This window comes from Lactuca saligna, chromosome 8 (assembly GCF_052625555.1).
Source record: "Lactuca saligna cultivar CGN05327 chromosome 8, ASM5262555v1, whole genome shotgun sequence".
In the NCBI taxonomy this organism is placed as follows: domain Eukaryota; kingdom Viridiplantae; phylum Streptophyta; class Magnoliopsida; order Asterales; family Asteraceae; genus Lactuca; species Lactuca saligna.
In genome coordinates this window covers 103364795-103370986 of record NC_136424.1, presented here as the reverse complement: position 1 = coordinate 103370986, position 6192 = coordinate 103364795, and the positions used below count along the sequence as shown (strand labels likewise).

General features: G+C 32.1%; 1 non-coding gene across 1 annotated transcript; it reads left to right on the top strand.

The window, feature by feature from the left end:
• Window positions 1-596: 596 nt before the first annotated feature.
• LOC145013739 (U6 spliceosomal RNA) lies at window positions 597-699 on the top strand. The gene has a single exon (XR_013665259.1). It is a non-coding gene; the product is annotated as a U6 spliceosomal RNA (small nuclear RNA).
• Window positions 700-6192: the final 5493 nt, after the last annotated feature.

Genomic DNA, 6192 nt, shown 5'->3' with positions numbered 1-6192 from the left:
TCTTTATTTTATTTTTAATCTCAACGGAACCTATCTCTCTCTCTCTCTCTCTCTCTCTCTCTTTCTCTCTTTATATATATATATATACATATATATATATATATATATATATATATATATATATATATATATATATATATATATATATAATATATATCACTGGTCAAACTTCTTTAGAAAATAAATCTCGACTTAGGCACACTTATAGGATACCAATGTATTAAGGGATAATGACTTAGGAGGGTAATTAAGTTTTCTAGTTTGTCCGTGTTAGGTCATTAATGTTTTTTTTGTACGTATTACACCAATATGGTTGTTATTACCGTTTAGAAATAGTCATTTTTACCGGTTTTTTTCAGTTTAACCGGTAAAAATGACTATTTCTAAACGGTAATAATAATCATATTGGTTTAATAAGCACAAAAAAAAACATTAGTGACCTAATACGGACAAACTGGAAACCTAATTAACCTCGTAAGTCATTAACCCTAATTTTAAAGACATTGAGAATATATGATCATCAATAGTAAACTAGTTCGTTTGGAACTTGTGTCGTCCTATATCGACCAGAAGAAGAACCTGCTACTCCTGTAGTCGTCCCTTCGGGGACATCCGATAAAATTAGAACGATACAGAGAAGATTAGCATGGCCCCTGCACAAGGATGACAAGGACAAATCGAGAAATGGTCCATTTTTTTTAAAACTCTTCGTCTTCTTCTCTAAAACCCTAATTCCCTTTTCAAATGCTAACAGAGTTCAATTGCAATTCATACGTTTCAGTAGATGAACTACTGAAGTCATGATAAAAAAAACATGTGGATTCCATGGTCAAATTGTCTTTGTACATATGTATGTGTTCATGTAAACATTTAAATGACAAAAAAGAAGTTATTGATAAAATGTTGCATATTTATGTAAAGAAGATCATCAATCATATGAGTTTTCGGATTTGGAAATTCTTAAAGGGTTGTATGATAAGTTTAAAAGGAAGCAACTATTTTCAGTCAAACAAGTCAGTCACATTGATTAGTAAGCATGTTTTCTAAATAATTAGGGTTAATGCCTTAAGGGGGGGGGGGGGGGTAATTAGGTTTCCAGTTTATTCGTATTAGGTCACTAATTTTTTTTATGCGTATTAGACCAATATGGTTGTTATTACCGTTAAAAAATAGTCATTTTTACCGGTTAAATATGAATAAACTGGTAAAAATGATTATTTGTAAACAGTAATAACAACCATATTAGTCTAATACGCACAAAAAAAAAAAACATTATTTACCTAATACAGACAAACTGAAAACCTAATTACCCTTTTAAATCATTATCCAATGTATTAAATTCGTGCTTAGGTGTTATATATTAGAACTTGCTACAAAAGGTTAATGGTTCAGAACAAAAGGTAAAACGGTGTCATATATTAGAATGTAAGAGCACCCACATTGGTGCTCTTTCAATGAGTTGTTGCAATGCCAACTAAGCATCAATATTTTGCAAAGAAAAAAGGTGGACCATTCAATATTAAATTCATATAAATAGTGGGCCATTTAAATTAAATTTATTAAAATATATAAAATAATTAATTATTATTAAATATGGAGCATTATGTCTTTATAAAACTTGCAAATATAGCAAGAAGTAGATGTATGTGACATCAAGTATTAAACAATCGGCATTGCAAAACAAATTGAAAGGTTGCAATGTCTAAGGAACATTTTAAAATAAATTGCAAGATAACATTATTTTATTAAAAATATTTTTATTTTTATTTTTATTTTTGGAGTTGTCGACTTATACAAAATGTCATATAATTTGTGTAAATATTATGGAGGCCGATTTACATACTAAAATATTGATTAAAAGTAGAGTTGGTGATAATTTTTCTAGATTATGTGCCAATGTAGAACACTTAAACATAAAATATAATCACATCTTTTTAATTTACTCCAATTAATAATAGTCAGGGGCGGACGCAAGATTTCATAGAAAAACATAAAAATTTTAAAAAATTTCGAAAGTTCTTCCACTACGCCTGGAAAAATAAGGGGTTGTTGGTGCCACCGATGACCCCCCTAAATCCGCCCCTGACAACAGTGTTAATCACTTACTTTTACTCGTTGAGCTTAAGAGAAATAAAATACCTTGCAGATTCGATGAAGCCGAAAATGAACACTTTAAAGAAACCCATCGAGCTCTCTTTGAAATTGTAAAACAAAAGTTAAATGTCATCGGTAGTGAAACAAGGAACTTTGATACATGAGTACAAACTTTGTTATTCGTTGAGATTAAGAGAAATTCATGCGTTGTTACGATCAATCAATGTCAATCTTTTTAAACGGTCAATGTTTGAGCCGTTGTAACAAAAAAAAAATTTACTTTTTTAAACTTATATAAATACCAAACAATTTAAAACCACTTTACACCACAACAATTATTTACATCTCTTTACTTTGTCATTTTCTCTCAAAAGTATGAAGCAATATCAAAATACATCTACCATTCCAAACACCCCAAACACTTCAAATGATCAATATCAAGGTTACATACAAATGATAACATCGTCAATCCAACAACAACCACTATTTACCATCATTCCATTTCAAGCAAACTACTTCCAACAACAAAGACTACAACAATTCAATCAACCCCAATTCCAAGGTCTTCAACAATTTCAACCCTAACAATTCCAAACATAATTATCTCAACAATTCCTAACACAACAATCTTAAGTCCCTTTTTTTCAATCCTCACCTAAAAATTTGGACAACGACGACGACGACCAGGTCGAAGAAACACAACCATCTAGGCAAAGAAAATCAAAAGGAAAAGCTACAAATAAAAGAGAACGGGTTGGATTGAAGAAGAGGAGGAAACTTTAGCTAAAGCTTTTGGCTTCGTGTTTTAGATCACTTTCACTCGCTTTTGGGAAGACAAACGGGTCGAACGTACGACGCGGTCAATGGAAAATGACGTGAACTATGAGCAGCATGCACCAACTTTAACGACATATTTGAAAATCTAAAAATTATGCATACAAGTGGTAGCAACGATTTCAATATTTTATCAACTGTTTGCCAACAATTCAAAGTTACCAACGGCGGTAAAGCGTTCGGCCACCAAAAAGTGTGAAAAATTTGTCGTATGGGTCTAAAATGGGTCCTTAACCCGGAGACTTTGCATTCAGAATTGACCATCAACTCCAACAAAATGTCAAGAACTTCCGAGTTGGATATGAGTTTTGATGTCGACCTTAATGACGACTTTGATGGGACTGAAGAGGAGGGTCCACCGGATGTCCAACTTCGTCGACCACCGGGAAGGGATAAAGGGAAAAAAAACGGTGTCTTCAAGTAGAAAAACGAGTAACGAAGACGTACTTGCGGACATAATTGACAAAACTCTAAGTTTTTTACAAAAAAATATGAGTCAACGGAGGAAGCTCGGCGTCGGAAACAAGCACTCACCGATCTTCAAATTTTAAACACGAAGCCGCAACCGGATATCGACCCGGAAAATTTAGCTGCGATTCTGAAAATCTAACAACAAGTTCAAGAAAAGTTTACAACTTAGGTTTTACCGTTTTTAATATTTATGTTTAATTTCAATGAATTTTAGTTATGTAGGTTTTAATTTTTTGGTTTTATGGTTTTTAGTAATCTAGATTTGAAATTTAATGTTTTATGTTTTTTATGTAATGTGAAATATATAAATGTTATTAATTTAGGTTTTTTTTTTTATTTATTTATAAACATTATGTGACAATCCATTAAATTGTATTGAATTTAATGGAGTGTAGAGTTTAATAGGTAAAATTCTATTATGAGTGGAATGTACATGTGCCATTCTATTAAACTCATTTGGGTTCAATACATCGAAGATCTATTAAACTCATTTGGGTTCAATCCATCGAAGATGTCTAATAGGATAGCACCAAGTTTTGTCTAGGCTGGTTATTGTTTGGTGTATCCGGGCTGCTACAAAGTCATTAATCATTAATGAAGACTAACATATACAAGGGAATAAAATATACAAATACCACACTAGATCATATCAAGACTAACAAACTAAGAAAAGATAAATCTACTTGAAAACTTAAATCTACGATTTTAAAGGATCTTTCATGATCTTCTTCATGAACATCTCATACAAATAACCCGTCACCCCTCCGTACCTTTCTTCAATCCCAACTCAAATAACGAAGGTCTAACCCTCATCCTCTACTTCATGCTCTTCATCATTCCACTTTCTGGTTGTTTAATTCATCTGCATTCGCTCCTATTAGTTGATGAACGCATTTCCTTTTTCATATACATCTTAGTGATCTTTTCCATTTTCATGTTTTTCGCTCCATTTCAGTTCCCTTAATCTGTTTTCTTTCACTGTTACTTTTCATACAAGCATTTCAAAACCCTATTCACTAGGTTCACGTTTTCATCACTTCGTAATGTTTTTGCTCTGATTGTGTTCCTTACAGATCGCTGAAGATGACGAGAAGATCTGCAAATTCCGGTCCATCTGCTCCAACAGAGATGGCAGGCTTCGCTTACCCCGGACCTATATCTATTATGAAAACAACAGTGGGCCAAGGCAGTTACGAGAACAAATCACAAGTAAGTTATAGAGATAAGCACACCGGGTCCTATGGACGAGCAACGACAATACAGAAGGTGTCCGCCGGAAAATTCCAGTGGCAGAACGGAAGGAGTGGCACCATGAATGAATATAAGGAAACCTCTACTGTCAGAATCGGAGACCAGAGTGGCTACACAGAGGTTTACAATGAGCAGAGGGTTCTCAATGTGAGTTTTAACAATAACAATGACATCATTATCAAGAACGTCATTGCCTACGACAATCGCCATGGTGGTAAGAAGGGTGGGTATGGGTACGCGACTATGGACATTGTGATCACAGTTATGATTATGATTATTAGTTGTGTGTTTATCGTATGGTTTATCGGCGTAATGGATATCTTAGTGATAAACTGATTTTAGAATAAAAGTTTCTGCAAATTTTTATCTGTTAGAACTTAGAATCATCATCATCTGCTGTTGTTTGTTTTGGCAATGATCACAGTTTGTTTTTTTGATTTTTGCTTAGGGAGTGATAGCGTGTTTATTTGCTGCTATATCATTTTTTTTGAAAGCCAATTAATGATAGTATGATGTTAGAGAGTGATGTTGTGTTTAGCATGTTATATTATTATGTTTTTTATAAATCATTACTAATTTTGCTTATTTTTTAACAGCTACTAGTTCAAATCACAAACATTTTAATATTAAAATACTTGACTTACAAAACACTAAGTGAAAGACATTTTTTATAAAATTATGGAAGTTTTGAGACATGTAATGAAATTTGGGTGTATGTATGTTAAAATGTGAAGATTTAAGTGTGTATTCTAGTGGTTGGAAAGCAGTTTGACAATACAAATACACATAGTTTTAAAAAAAAAGTTAAAATTGTAGAAAAATGGTTGGAATTTGGTTTGAACCGGATAGAAATATAATCAAAAGGTGAAAATGGACCGCCATCATTATGACATCTCTTATTTTTCAGAAATTAAAAAAAAAAATTCTTTACATTTTATATAAAACAAAGAAACCTTAGTGCTTATGGAAAAATGATGAAAAAAAATAATTATAATAAATTTAAAAAAAAAAAAAAAAACAAAAAAACTAAACAAGAGAGAACAAATATATATACCATATACTCATCATGAATCAGGTAACTCTAGCCCTAATTTATGAAATACCTAGTCTACCATCTAGCATGCAGCTCTAATATCTCATAAATATTTCATAATGCAAACAATTAATGGTATTTTGGGAAATCACCGTTCGAGCTCTGAATGCTTGCACACACTGCGCCGTCTCGTTTTCTCTTTAAACTCTTTCTCGTTGTAGAAAAATCATTTTTTTTTAAAATTTTTTTCTCAAATCCTCACTTTGAGTCCAGACATACTCGATAGTACATCTGAATCCCTCAAACCAAGATTCTGATACTAACTTGTAACAACATAAATTTTCAAACAAAATTTTCATTTTAAAAATCATATAGTTCTCATAAACACATTTCACTTACAAACTGACAATTTATTAAAAACACATGTTCATAAATTGTTTAATCACAATCTAGGATCCTCAAAACATAACTCCGTCTAGTGTGTATAATCAAGTTGGCGCATTCCTGTG